This window comes from Spermophilus citellus (assembly GCF_964194105.1).
Source record: "Spermophilus citellus genome assembly, chromosome: 17".
Taxonomy (NCBI): Eukaryota; Metazoa; Chordata; class Mammalia; order Rodentia; family Sciuridae; genus Spermophilus; species Spermophilus citellus.
In genome coordinates, this window is record NC_138199.1 from 34717401 (window position 1) to 34731719 (window position 14319).

At 39.8% G+C, this 14319-nt stretch overlaps 1 protein-coding gene across 1 annotated transcript in view; it reads right to left on the minus strand.

Annotated features, from left to right (window-relative positions):
- MYO1D (myosin ID) overlaps positions 1 to 14319 on the minus strand; it is a 310008-nt gene that overhangs the window by 225214 nt on the left and 70475 nt on the right. The gene's annotated exons all lie outside the window — the stretch shown is intronic.

Consider the following 14319-nt stretch of genomic DNA (forward strand, 5'->3'; position numbering starts at 1 on the left):
TGCAAAAATTACTGTGGACACATAATCTTACAAATCAGAGCTTTTATTTCTGTGGGAAAGAGTCTAAGGAATGGGACAGCTGGTTGAAAGATATGTGTATTTTAAAAGTAACTTTAATATGATTGCAACTCCCCCTCCCCCCCAAAAAATACAAAGTTTGAAAAGCTATCCGTGTACGTATTTGTATGCCTATGTGTACATGAATATATTTGATGAGTATATGAGCATGGGAAAATATGGAAGAATATGTTGCTTCATTCATCCTTGGATGCGCACAGTAGGGTGTACGGATAAAGGGGTTTGATGAGGAAGGTGATGTGGGCGGGTGGGAGGAGGACATACAACAAAGGAAAAGAGTGAAAACCCCATGGCTGCAATTGTAAATATAGACACATGAATTTGCATTAAGAAAACATAAGACTTAGAAAACCTGTAGAGATCTGCTATTTACCTCGCAATCCACACCCCCACACACATGTGAACCAGAGCTTGGCTGTTTCTACACAAGTGTTTGTCACCACACTCCGCCTGCTGGACCGAGGCACAGGTGGACACACATGTTTGTCCTTCAGTATCCAGGGACACTGGCTCCAGTAACCCCAGAAGATATCAGAATTTGTGGATGCTCAAGTCCCTTATATAAAATTCCATAGTATTTGTGTAGAACCCACACTTTAACTCATCTCTTGGCTGTTTGTAATACCTAATATGATGTAAATGCCATGCAAATAGTTGTAATACTATGTTATCTAGGGAATAATAAGAGGGAAAGTCTGTACATGTTCAGTATAGGCTCAATTTTCTTCCCCAGATATTTTTGATCCAGAGTCGGTTGCTTCTGTGAATGTGGAGGGGCAGCTGTATATCATCACATCTCAGAGCTGGTGGAGAAGAGCCCCCAGAGAGGCTCTGGGGTGCTCCCCAGATGCACGCCTCTCAGCACCCAGCTGGTGGCCAACAGGGCAGGGAAATAACTAAGCTTTGGGGACCAAAATGTAAGATCTTTGAACTTCCTTTAAACTAGAATGAAGGTTGTTGGCTATAATTAGGAGTAGAAACAAACATGCAGATAATGTCAATAGTAAGTTAGAACCAAGATTTTTATCAAGTACTTAGTGAGTATTTAAATAAAAGTTATCAAGTATTTTGAGGTTTTCTGTGCATTTTTTCAGTTGGGGTTTTACTATTCATCCTCCTTGCTGTTAGAAATTTTATAAGGTAGTTGAAAGCATTGACTTTGGAGTCTTTTCATCTTAGTCTGAAGGTTCATATTACAAACTTAACAGCAGTGAGGTCTTGTGAAAGCTAATTAACCTCCCTGTGTTTCAGCTTTTCCATCTGTAAAATGGCAATGATTACACTCCTCTATCCTAGCATTGAGAAAGTACTTTTTTTTTTTTTAAAAAAAAGCAATTAATCTTGGGGCTTGCCTGGGCTCAGTGACAGAGCGCTCGCCTAGCATGTGTGAGGCACTGGGTTTGATTCTCAGCACCACATAAATATAAGAAAATGAAATAAAGGTGTTATGTCCATCTTCAACTAAAAATTTTTTTTTAAAAAGGCAATTAGTCTTTATAATTCTGATATGTTATTCATGAAGGGCATTTTTAGTAAAAGTTTATATATATATATGTATAAATATATATACATATAGTTGTAGGAATTTTAATTGTATTTTATATATATATATATATATATATATATATATATATATATATATATATTTAGTTGTAGTTGGACACAATACCTTTATGAGGATCAAACCTAGCACCTTGCACATGCTAGGCAAGCATTCTATCTCTGAGCCACAACCCCAGCCCAGGCTTTTAATTTATTAACACTGCTACTGAAATCAGAGCCATTAGTACACCTGAGGCATGACCACAGTCTGATTGCTTGCCTCAGTTGTCAATGAACTCCAAGTCACCAGAAAAATGTCTACACAACTCATGTTGAAAGACCTACAAAAAAATGGGCTGGGGCTGTAGCTTAGTGGTAGAGTGTTTGCCTCTTACGTGGAAGGCACTGGGTTTGATCCTCAGCACCATGTAAAAATAAAATGAAGAAATTGTGTCTACCTACAACTAAAAAAATATTTTTAAAAAGACCTACAAAAATAACAAAAGATAAGATTTATCACTCAAGTGTTTCTGGCTTACCCTGAAAATCTGTAGTATACGCCCACCAGATATCTCTAAGGAACTTAATTAAAATGACAAGATTCTTTAGTCTTTAAAAACTTCTCAATGAGGAAAAAATAGCAGAAAATAGCAAAAGGACATTAGGAAAGTCAGCTCATGATTCTGGGACCCCATGACTAGGAGACACAACAAATAATATGAGTTAGAATGTTGTTCTAAGATTCCAGGTTTGTTCAATAATATACTTAATTTCTCACTAATTACTAGAGCCAGTAATAGATCATTCTTCTTTAAAATTCTATTTTAGCAAATAAAAAATGTTTATCAAAACCTCTAGGCATCATGTTTGTAAAATGCAATTAAAATTCCTACACACAATCAATGACTATTATAAATCATGCATAACTATTATCTTGATGATAAACAGTAGAGACTCAGAAAAATACAATATTAAATATAATGCTTCAACAATTTGCAAAACATCAGAAGCACATCTTATTTGAAATTCTATCAAACTTTCAATTTGATTATGTCTCAAAAATCACCACTAGATGGTGCTAATATACACTTTAACACAAACTCAAAAGATTTGCGTCTGCTTTGGATGGGTTCAGGGTGAGGAGCAAGCCAGAAGGTTTTCTGGAGGAACTGCAGTAATGATCCTAGATGACAAACAGGATTATGCCATCTGTTATAGGAGAACGTGGAAGGCATTTCTATGACCTCAGAGTGAAAACCTGTTAAGACAAACTTGTAATTCATTCTTCAAATATGTATCTGCTTGGCTTCAGACAATAGGCCTAGCCCTTGGCGTTAAAAAAAAGAGGGAGAGAGAGAAAAGAACATGAAAGTACTATAAATAAATAATAACAACAGAAAATGACAGGTGAGGCGATAAAAGCATGTGCTATATGGTATCAAAGACTGTCACAACACACTAGTCTGAATGAGGAATACTGGGAGTCATGGCAGGGCGTGTAAGGTCTGGCCTGGATGTTCCTTTTCACTTAAATTCTAACCATCACCCAAACTTCCACCCATTAAAACCTTCCCCACCCTCTCTGTCACCCTTGCTCTCACATGAATGAGCTATTTACAGTTTCCACGGGCACCATGCCTTCGTGATTTTGCCAGTGGGGTTCCTTCTGCCCAGCACACCTTCTGCCTAGTCTCTTCCTGCAGGTACCTGGTGGGTTCCCACTCATTCTTCAAAAACCCAAGCAGTTCATTCCTTGAGAGAGTCATTCTTGATGTCCTGCCTCTGAAACCAAGATTCGGACCCTAGCTCACTTCTTTTCCCCCTTTAGAGTTCCCCAAACGGTTAAAATAGCTTGACAATCACTGATGCTATTTTTTAAACGTAAGAAAATTTTAAAGTATTTCTTAAAAGGGATAGATGTTTTCATTGGCTTTTAAATGAAACCAAGGAGTTCTAAAAGGTTTTGAATGTGTAGCAATGGAAAAATTATAAAGATAATGCCTTTGGAGAACAATAGCCCTTTGGAAATAAACTCTGAAATACTTATTTTTTAAAAAAGGTAGCCTCCTTAACTTGCAAATGTCACTTGTATTCAAGACCATCCACAGTAGGAAGTCAAGACGTGAGTTCCTTAGGATGAGTCATGGGCAGACTGCGTAGGACCCTACAGAGACATACAGGCTCTTTGTGTGTGTGTGTGTGTGTGTGTGTGTGTGTGTGTGTGAGTGTGTGTGTGTAACAGGGAAGTGGTTGGCCTCAGCAGAGCTACTGAATGTCACTGAACAGTTGGAAAAATTCAACAAAATAGGATTTGTTTATGATATTATAGGCTTTGAAAGCCAGGCTGTGAAGAATTAGCAAAGATTCACGCACTGCTAGAATTAATAGCCTTGGTTGACTTCTTGAAATACACGTAATCAGTCAGAATCAGGAGGAAAAGCCTCTGTAAATGGTCTAGCATGCATTTAATAAAATCTTTTTTGCCATAGGTATTACTCATTGTTTCATGAGGAACCTACACATTCTGAATAGGTCTTGCTTAATCACACTATTTGACCCAATTTCCTTCCCTTTCCAGTGTGAAGGAAATCTTAAACACCCTTATTTCTCAGGAGAGGTTTGTCTACATATGCTTTCTTCAGTAACTATTGATTAAATTTTCCAAACTAAGTCCCCAGGGATAGTGCTAAATTCCCTGGTTGATCATCGTGCTGTCTGTCTGAGTTTCTCAGCAGCATTGGACATAGACTCCCGATTCCTCAACAGCCTCTTTCTTGGCTTCTGGGAGGTCATATTCTCTGGGTTTCCTTCTGACTTCTACAGTTTTCCTTTCCATGCTCTTTTGCTTCTTTCTCCTTTTCTACCCTTCTCTAAATATTCAAGTTCTCTAGGGTTGATCCCAGGATCAAACACTGCCCAAGATTCCCATTTGAGAAGGACAAAGTGAGGATATCTTGGCCCTGTTCCACCCTCTGAAAATCAAGAATAAAAAATAAAACCCACGAGAGAAGAGTGTTACCTATCATGAAATAAAACACTTGCCACAATTCCAAGACACGATATATATACATGTACAATATACAATTATATATACAATATATAACATATTCACATATACAATATATGATGAAGGGCTGTAGAATATTATGGAAACCAGACCTAGGTGGGGACAGGCCTCTGCGATCTAAGGCACTGGAGCCTTAACCACTAAATGTAAGTTAGAGTTCCAGAGCAGCCAAACCACAAGTCTCTTGCCAAGAGTGGCATGGTCACAGTATGCAGGTGACAAAATTAGCACCATTAGAAACTTCTGAGTAGCTGCAAGGAGGGGTTAAATGAAAATACAAATAAAAATTATTATTTTTCAAAAAGTGGGCTTCGGAGTTTTAAGGCATAAGAGAAGAAGTAGGTGAAATCACCCTTATCGTGAATAATCTCAATAAATGGAGATTTATCCCGGAAGCCCTGCAGCATATTCATACGACCTACTATCAAGAAAGATGTTTGTCCTTTCAGGGCAGAATGCTGGTCTGGATACAAAATAACCCAAACTCCAGTGTCTACTGGCCATTCTGATGGGGGACAAACCGAAGTGGTGGGGACTTGAGCCTGGAGGAAGGGTTCTGGACTGAGCTCACTGTGTTGACCTCCACAGGCTTTCACTTTTGAGGAGCAATTTACCTGCAGCCTCACCCTGCCTAAGTCCACAGGGTATGTTACATTCCTCGGGAAAGTAGCTATTATCTGCAGGAGATATGCAGGTCCTAAATTCCAATAAGAAGAATAAAAGTTACCCTTAAGGGGGAGACTTTTGTGACCCTTAGGTTTCCAAACAGGTCTCAGAACACAGAGAGGTGAGGATAATTCCCCCTAACCATAAAATCTGTAAGAACAGGTTCCATCCAGTTAGAACTGGTCGGCATGGGCCAAAGTGACTTAGAGTTGGAAGGCCCCAGCCCAGGAACAATTCCGCACACATACTCTTTTGATAAATGATCCAGAGTGAATTATATCTATTCAAAGGTGACAAAGTGAATCAGAATGGGGTTCATGATAAGATTTTATAAGAAAAAAGTAGGTAAAGAATTTGATAAACAGAAGGCAGATCAAGAACCCCACACTCCCCATAATGAAATAGGTCATGAAGTACAAAAATAATTTTAGAAACTTCCATATCAAGACAAAGAAAGCATAGTCCTCTAAAACAAAGTATCAAAGAAGACACCATTAGGAAAGAAAAATCTTATTTAAAATCATTAAATGGGGTGTGGGAGGGAAGGAGATAGACAGACAGGAAGTTGGAAGAGCTTTTAAAAAATGGAAAAGAAAATAAAACCCAGGACTATGAAATTCACAATTAAAAGCAGACTGGACCCTGCTGAAAACAGACAGGGGCAGGAAGAAAAGGTGGAAAAAGTAAGCAAAATGAAATGGAAAAGTAAAATTGAATAAAGAAAATTACAGAAGTGGAAGATAATGGAGATCACACAATTGGTGTCCCTGGAGATTTAAGTATTCGATAAAGTGACATTTCAAAACATTACATAAATATACCAATGAAAAATGCCAATAAATGTTGGAGCATGGACTAGTTGCTGGGGTGCGGTGGACGTCTAGCCTCCAGATCACTAGTGTGTGGCTGAACTGGGTTCCCCAAAGGGATCTGTTGAGTCCTAAACCTAGTGTCTGCGAAGGCGACCTTATTTGGAAACAGAGTTTTTGCAGATGTAACCCAGTTAAGATGAGGTCATTAGGGTGACCCTAATCCAACATGACTGGTGACCTTGTAAGAAGAGGAAATGCTCTGTGGAGACAGAGACAGGAGAACACGATGTGATGACAGAAACAGACTGGAGTAAGGCAGCTTCGGATGAGAGAAGCAAGGACTGCTGGGCCCTTCAAGCCTGCCATGAAGGAAGCAAACAGTGGGATTTAGGTGCTGAAAGGACTTACGTTCTAGGCCACAGCACAGCCATGGGGTAGGTGGCCCGAGGTGAGCCTCACTCTCGGGGTCAGATTGACTTGACATGAGTTGACCCCCAGAGCCAGGCTCACCTCGGGCCACCTACCCCATGGCTGTGCTCTGGCCTAGAACACAAGCCCTCTCCTCACCTGATCCCCTCCTACTTGTTTCCGTTGTGGCAGTTGTCACAGTCTTTTCTTACTTGTCGTCTTGTTCACTGTGTCAACTTCAGCAGGCAGCACAGGTTCTCAGTGAGTAAAGCATGGTTATATGAAGTAAAAAACAGAGCACTGAATGAATGACCCCCTTGGGCCCACCTCCGTTTTCTCTCAGAAAATGTAATTGACTTATAGAGCAAATTCAGGCTCTGAGGTCTGGAGAACCTTAAATCATCTATCGTCATTTATCATCATTCCCCTCCCCATTTATGTAGTGGGTTCCCCTTCCACCTGACCTTTCTCTTATGTGACCTATGACTTTTAAAATTAGAGGAGAGGGATAAAGGTGTCACCTAGTCGTCAAAAGATAGACCATATATCCATATCCCAACAGAAAACATTCTACTCTTTATGTGTGCAACTTCAAATCATCTGGATATAAATAGCAAGTTGTATCCCAGAAAAATAAAATTCGGGTACCTGCTCCAACTCAATCTCTGAGACAGGGTTTTCAGCATTGGAGAAGGAGGTTGCAAAACATGTGGGATTGAACTGAAACTGTAGGTAACAGTAGGAATTGGTGGTATGTGAAGAGCAGAGAGAGGAGAGAGCAACTGTATGTGTCCTGTCCCCTGGGAGAGCTGACAGGTATAACACCCAGACGTTGGCTTGTAAATGCTAAAATCTATCTTATCTAAAAGAACTCAGGGCTCCATGGAGATAGACTGGTTCATTCACTGGGATAAGGTACCTTCAAGAAGAATCTGGAATAATCTGTTGAACCAGAGAATAGGAAAGTACTCAAAGAATGACAGCTTGAATGAGCTCCCACTGGGATCTATCTGGGACCACATCAGCATTAAAATAAATCCCAGGACAGATTATAATCCACTGAATAGAGATACAATGTAAGCAAAGAAGTCTACAAGAGGAAAAAAAGTTCTTCCTTAGGGTAGAAGGCCAAAGAATAAATATAGAAGGGATGATGTGAGTTGGGACACTGTCAATGGATGCTAAAGCCAGTAGCTGAAAGTATGGTGAGGAACAGGAGATTCTCATAGCCTCAAAATATCTCCCCACTAATTAATTATTAATTACAAAGGTAAAGATAATAACTTTGCAGTAGAGAAAGCCTGCAACCACGTAAACCAAGTGATCAAAATTCATATCATCAATATTGGAACGAACCAACATAGGGTTAATTTCATGTATCAAGTTGACTGGGCCACACAGTACTGAAGTGTTTGATGACACATTTTTCTGGGTATGTCTGTGGGGGTGTTTCTGGATGAGCTCACCTTTAAATTGGTGTACTGAATAAAGCATATTGCCCTCCCTGGTGTGGGTGGGCAGGCCCAGTCTGTTGAAGTTCTGAATGGAATAAAAGACTAAGGAAGAAAGAATTCTTTCTCTCTGCCTATCTTTGAGCTTCTCCTGTCTTCGGACTTGGACTGGAACTGACACCAGCAGTTATCTCGGTCCTGAGGTGTTTGGACTCCGACTGGAGCCACCGGCTCCCCTGCACATGTTGGACTTCTTGGCTTCCACCATTGCGTAAGTCGGGGCCTATGGTGTGTGTGTGTGTGTGTGTGTGTGTGTACACACATATATATACATACACATCTGTATCTTATTAGTTTTCTCTGGAGAACCTGGACTAATACAAATTTTGGTACCCAGAGTTGTTAAATGTTAAGAATTTTAAAAAATTCTGGAATGATTTTCAGAATAAGTTTTCTAAATTGATTCTGGAGTTTCTGGAATTGATTCTCTAATCCGATGAAAGACTCTTTCCAGAGAGTTGATAGCATATGGTATGACCTAGCAATAGAGATATGGAAAGTTTCTCCACTGCATACTCCTAATCAACCACTCATAAGAAGCAAAGAGCTGGGAGACTGGTATAAGATACTTCTGAACATTTCTGAAAATCTAACAGATAGAGTGAAGTTGGCTGGTGGCTCCTGATGATGCCCGGCAAGGTGAAGAGAGGGAAGGATGAGCCCAGGGACTGCAGTGCCCAACTCAGGAGCTGCCATGGCCTGGAGGCATCCAGGTGGGCTCTGAGGGACCTTCAGTCTCCTGTTCAGCAGGCTGAGAACCTAGACCACAGCAGAGCCTCCCCATCAGATGCAGGAGAGAGGCCCAGCAATCACTTCTGTGGCATCCTTCCAAACCACGGAAACAATCTAATCAGGAACAAGCAAAGACAACCTAAACTGAAGAATGTTCTATGAAATAACTGGAAACAGACACAATCAAGAAAACAGTGATATTCCAGGTTATAGGGAATTAAAGAGGCATGACAATGAACACACAGCACACTACTGGTTTGTAACCTAGAGGAGGGGAAAAACTTCTATTAAGGGTTTTCTTAGAGCAACTGATGAAATCTGAACATTGGCTATGAATTAGATACTAGAATTGTGTCAAAATTATAGCTCCAGAGTTTGATGATTGTACTGTGGTTAAGTAAGAGAATGTCCTTGTTCTTAAGAAACATACCTTGAATTATTCAGAGGTAACAGGAAACAGTGTCTTCAGAATACTCTCAAATGGTTAAAAGAATTACATAAAGATACAGGAAAACGTAAAAAGAGAAGCTGAGAAGCAAAAAAAAAAAAAAAAGCAAACAGTTGGTAAAGAGTACAAGGCGGGGTTGGGGCTGTAGTCAGTGGCAGAGCACTTGCCCTGGGTTCAATCCCTCATGGTGCAAGAAAAATGCAGGGGAGTGGGGGAGAGGGGGTTTCTTGAGATATTCTTGCAACTTTTCTGTAAATCTGAAATTATCAAAGCTAATAGTGGCAAATTAAAAAAATCCAACTTCCAAGTGTATTTATAGAATTAATTTAAATATTTATTAATTCTTTAATTGTGAATAAGATTCTTTTTTTAAAAAAAAATTTTTATTGTTGGTTGTTCAAAACATTACATAGTTCTTGACATATCATATTTCACACTTTGATTCAAGTGGCTTATGAACTCCCATTTTTACCCCGTATACAGATTGCAGAATCACATCAGTTACACTTCCATTGATTTACATATTGCCATACTAGTGTCTGTTGTATTCTGCTGCCTTTCCTATCCTCTACTATCCCCCCTCCCCTCCCCTCCCCTCTTCTCTCTCTACCCCCTCTACTATAACTCATTTCTCCCCCTTGTATTATTTTCCCCTTTCCCCTCACTTCCTCTTGTATGTGATTTTGTATAACCCTGAGGGTCTCCTTCCATTTCCATGCAATTTCCCTTCTCTCTCGCTTTCCCTCCCACCTCTCATCCCTGTTTAATGTTAATCTTCTTCTCATGCTCTTCGTCCCTACTCTGTTCTTAGTTACTCTCCTTATATCAAAGAAGACATTTGGCATTTGTTTTTTAGGGATTGGCTGGCTTCACTTAGCATAATCTGCTCTAATGCCATCCATTTCCCTCCAAATTCTATGATTTTGTCATTTTTTAATGCAGAGTAATACTCCATTGTGTATAAATGCCACATTTTTTTTTATCCATTCATCTATTGAAGGGCATCTAGGTTGGTTCCACAGTCTTGCTATTGTGAATTATGCTGCTATGAACATCGATGTAGCAGTGTCCCTGTAGCATGCTCTTTTTAGGTCTTTAGGGAATAGACCAAGAAGGGGAATAGCTGGGTCCAATGGTGGTTCCATTCCCAGCTTTCCAAGAAATCTCCATACTGCTTTCCAAATTGGCTGCACCAATTTGCAGTCCCACCAACAATGAACAAGTGTACCCTTTTCCCCATATCCTCGCCAGCACTTGTTGTTGTTTGACTTCCTAATGGCTGCCAATCTTACTGGAGTGAGATGGTATCTTAGGATGGTTTTGATTTGCATTTCTCTGACTGCTAGTGATGTTGAGCATTTTTTCATGTACTTGTTGATTGATTGTATGTCCTCCTCTGAGAAGTGTCTGTTCAGGTCCTTGGCCCATTTGTTGATTGGGTTATTTGTTATCTTATTGTCTAATTTTTTGAGTTCTTTGTATACTCTGGATATTAGGGCTCTATCTGAAGTGTGAGGAGTAAAGATTTGTTCCCAGGATCTAGGCTCCCTATTTACCTCTCTTATTGTTTTTTTTTGCTGAGAAAAAACTTTTTAGTTTGAGTAAGTCCCATTTGTTGATTCTAGTTATTAACTCTTGTGCTATGGGTGTCCTATTGAGGAATTTCGAGCCCGACCCCACAGTATGTAGATTGTAGCCAACTTTTTCTTCTATCAGATGCCGTGTCTCTGATTTGATATCAAGATCCTTGATCCATTTTGAGTTAACTTTTGTGCATGGCGAGAGAAAGGGATTCAGTTTCATTTTGATGCATATGGATTTCCAGTTTTCCCAGCACCATTTGTTGAAGATGCTATCCTTCCTCCATTGCATGCTTTTAGCCCCTTTATCAAATATAAGATAGTTGTAGTTTTGTGGATTGGTTTCTGTGTCCTCTATTCTGTACCATTGGTCCACCCGCCTGTTTTGGTACCAGTACCATGCTGTTTTTGTTACTATTGCTCTGTAGTATAGTTTGAAGTCTGGTATCGGTATACCGCCTGATTCACACTTCCTGCTTAACATTGTTTTTGCTATTCATGAATAAGATTCTTAATAAAGGACTTGAAAGATATAAATAAAAAAATTGGCGTGTTCCATCTTTTCTACAGCTTCACTCCTCAAAGGCAACTACTGCTGCTGGTTTCTTGTGAATTCTTTCAGAAATAGTTGATACATCCACAAACATGTGGCCTCACATAGGTTTAAAAAAAAACCATGAATGGCAATGTTTTTCTAATTAAAATATTTATATTGGCAAAAATCTCTAATATTTTAGGCCTGCATAGTATTCTATTTCATGGGTGAATACATAATAATACACTGAATCAATCCCTATGGGACATTTAGGTTGTTATCAATCTTTTGCTTTGGACAATGCAACTACAAATTAATGGTGTCTATTTCTATGTGCATGCATGTTTGCATACTCATGGAACATATGTCCAGCATTGGAAATGCTGGTTCAAAAGATATGTGCAATTTAAATGATGAATTATTGCCAAATTCTTCTTCACAGAGGTTATACCAGCTTATCATCCACCTATAATGTATGAGAATTTCTATTTCCTGAGGTGTGTTTTTTTTTAAATCAACAGTACCAGACCATTTTGAATGGATAGACTGTACTGCAGCTTTATTTTCAAAGTACATAAAACTTTGACCCCTTTCTTCACCACCGCACCTGCTGATGCAGCATTCATTAAGCGACTGCCAACTTTGAATAAGGCTCAGTCCACCTCCCCAGTTCTTAGGCAAGAACCTCTTCCCAAGGGTAGAAGCATCCTATTTATGCTTTCTTGGGTCAAATCACTTATCTGTGAGATGGAGTCACTCTGTTTTATGTCTTTTACCTATGCATTCGACCGTGTGTTGGAAAGATTATGAACTTTGAGTCACATAGCCCTGGGGCCCTGAGTTTGAATCCTGGCTCTGCTACTTACTGGTTGTATGGATTCATAAATCTCTGAGTAACTAGTAAGTGCCCATGTGCCAGGCACCATGCCAAGAGCTTGAGTTCCAGAGGAGAAAAAGAGTCAGTATTACTACACTCCACAGTTTACATAAATAGACAATGCCACACAGAAAGCACAATGGAGGATTTAAAAATTAGCTTTTATTTATCATTCCCCTCTTGTTCCTATTCACCCTTCCACTCATAATCATGTTGTTTAAAAATATATTTAAGACAATAGCAAAGATAGAAAGAATGCTATGGGACCAGGTGGGCATGCACACCTGTAATCCCAGCTCTATGGGAGGCCAAGGCAGGAGGTGGTGATTTTGAGGCCAGCCTGGGCAAATTAGTGAGACCGGGACTAAAAAAAAAAAAAAAAGTGCTATGAAAGCTTAGAGAACAGGGACAAACACAGGCAACCTGACTGAAGAATGTTCTACAAAATAACTGGAAACAGACATGATCAAGAAAACAGTAATATTCCAACTCTAGGAATGAGAGAATCCAAAGATATCCTAAAAATTATGTAGTTTGACATTTTAATTATTCAAGTAATTATAAAATCTCTGTATTTGCAGTTCTGGATATTTCTTGATTTATACTGCATTTAGAATCATCTGGAACTGGATGCTTTATTTTTGACCTTTTATTGACATACTAAAGCCCACACTTCACGACCTAGGACAGAATACTTGAGCACTAGCATAGCCCATCCACAAAGCATATGAGTATTTCCAGTCCCATGAACAGCAGAGGTAAGGGGGCACTGATATAGAGAGCATGCTCTAGAATCTGGTTGCAGTTTTAGCACTAACTAGCTCTATGATTATATGCAAGTTATTGAACTTCTCTGTGCCTCACTTTCTTCATCTGAAGAATGGGATGATAATAGTGCTGTGTTAGCCAGATTTTCATTGCTGTAACATAATACCTGAGACAATTAATTTATCAAGAGAATAGGTTTATTTTGGAGTGATGGTTTGGAGGTGCCAGTCCATGATTAGGTGGCCCCCACTGCTTTGGGCCTGTGGTGAGGCAGCATCACATAATGGTGGGAGTGAATGGTAGAGCAAAATGGCTCACCTCACAAGCCAGGGAGCAAAAAAGAGCAAGGAGGGGGCTGGGTCCCACAATCCCCTTCAAGGGCACACCCCCCAGTGACCTAAAGACCTCCCATTATACCCCACCTCTTAAAGGTTCCACCACCTCCTAAGAAATCCACCTTCTTTTTAAAATTTTTTTTTAGAGAGAGGAGAGGGAGAGAGACAGAGACAGAGAGAGAATTTTTTAATATTTATTTTTTAGTTCTCGGCGGACACAACATCTTTGTTGGTATGTGGTGCTGAGGATCGAACCCGGGCCGCACACATGCCAGGCGAGCGTGCTACTGCTGAGCCACATCCCCAGCCCAAGAAACCCACCTTCTAAGGAAAGGAAAAACCTTTTAACACATGGCTTTATGGTTTGGGGGACACTTAACATCCAAATTATATCAAGTACCTACCTCACGGGATTTTTATAATAAATATTCCACACAGAGTGCTCAACACACTACTGTCATATGCTAAGAGCACAAACATTCTAAATTCTATTTTTTCCATCTTTTTTTAAATTTGTTTTACTTAGTTACACATGACAGTACTGTGATCTTGACATATCATACATTTGACTCAGACGGGATATAATTTCTCATTTTTCTGAGTACTATTTTTATGACAGATAATATTTAAGTCCTTTAAATGTTCTTATTGATGTCTTTGATTTTATGTGTAGTCAATTGTTCATCCAACCCATTAATACTTGACAACACTCATGTTCCAAGCATGGTGAGTCATGGCTAGTAAATAGCAGATCATCTCTGCCCTAATGCAAGCAAGGAAGAAGACAGATACTAAACAGGGGCTCTAGAGGAGGCAACAGAATGTACCCTGCCCTGGAGGAGGGAGGGAACAAGCATCTGAGGAATCCAGAGCAAGAGGTGACTTCACCCCAGCAGGGAGAGCAAGGGGAGGGTGTGAGAGGAGGGCCACAGCATGCAGGGGCTGCAGCCATTGCTGGGG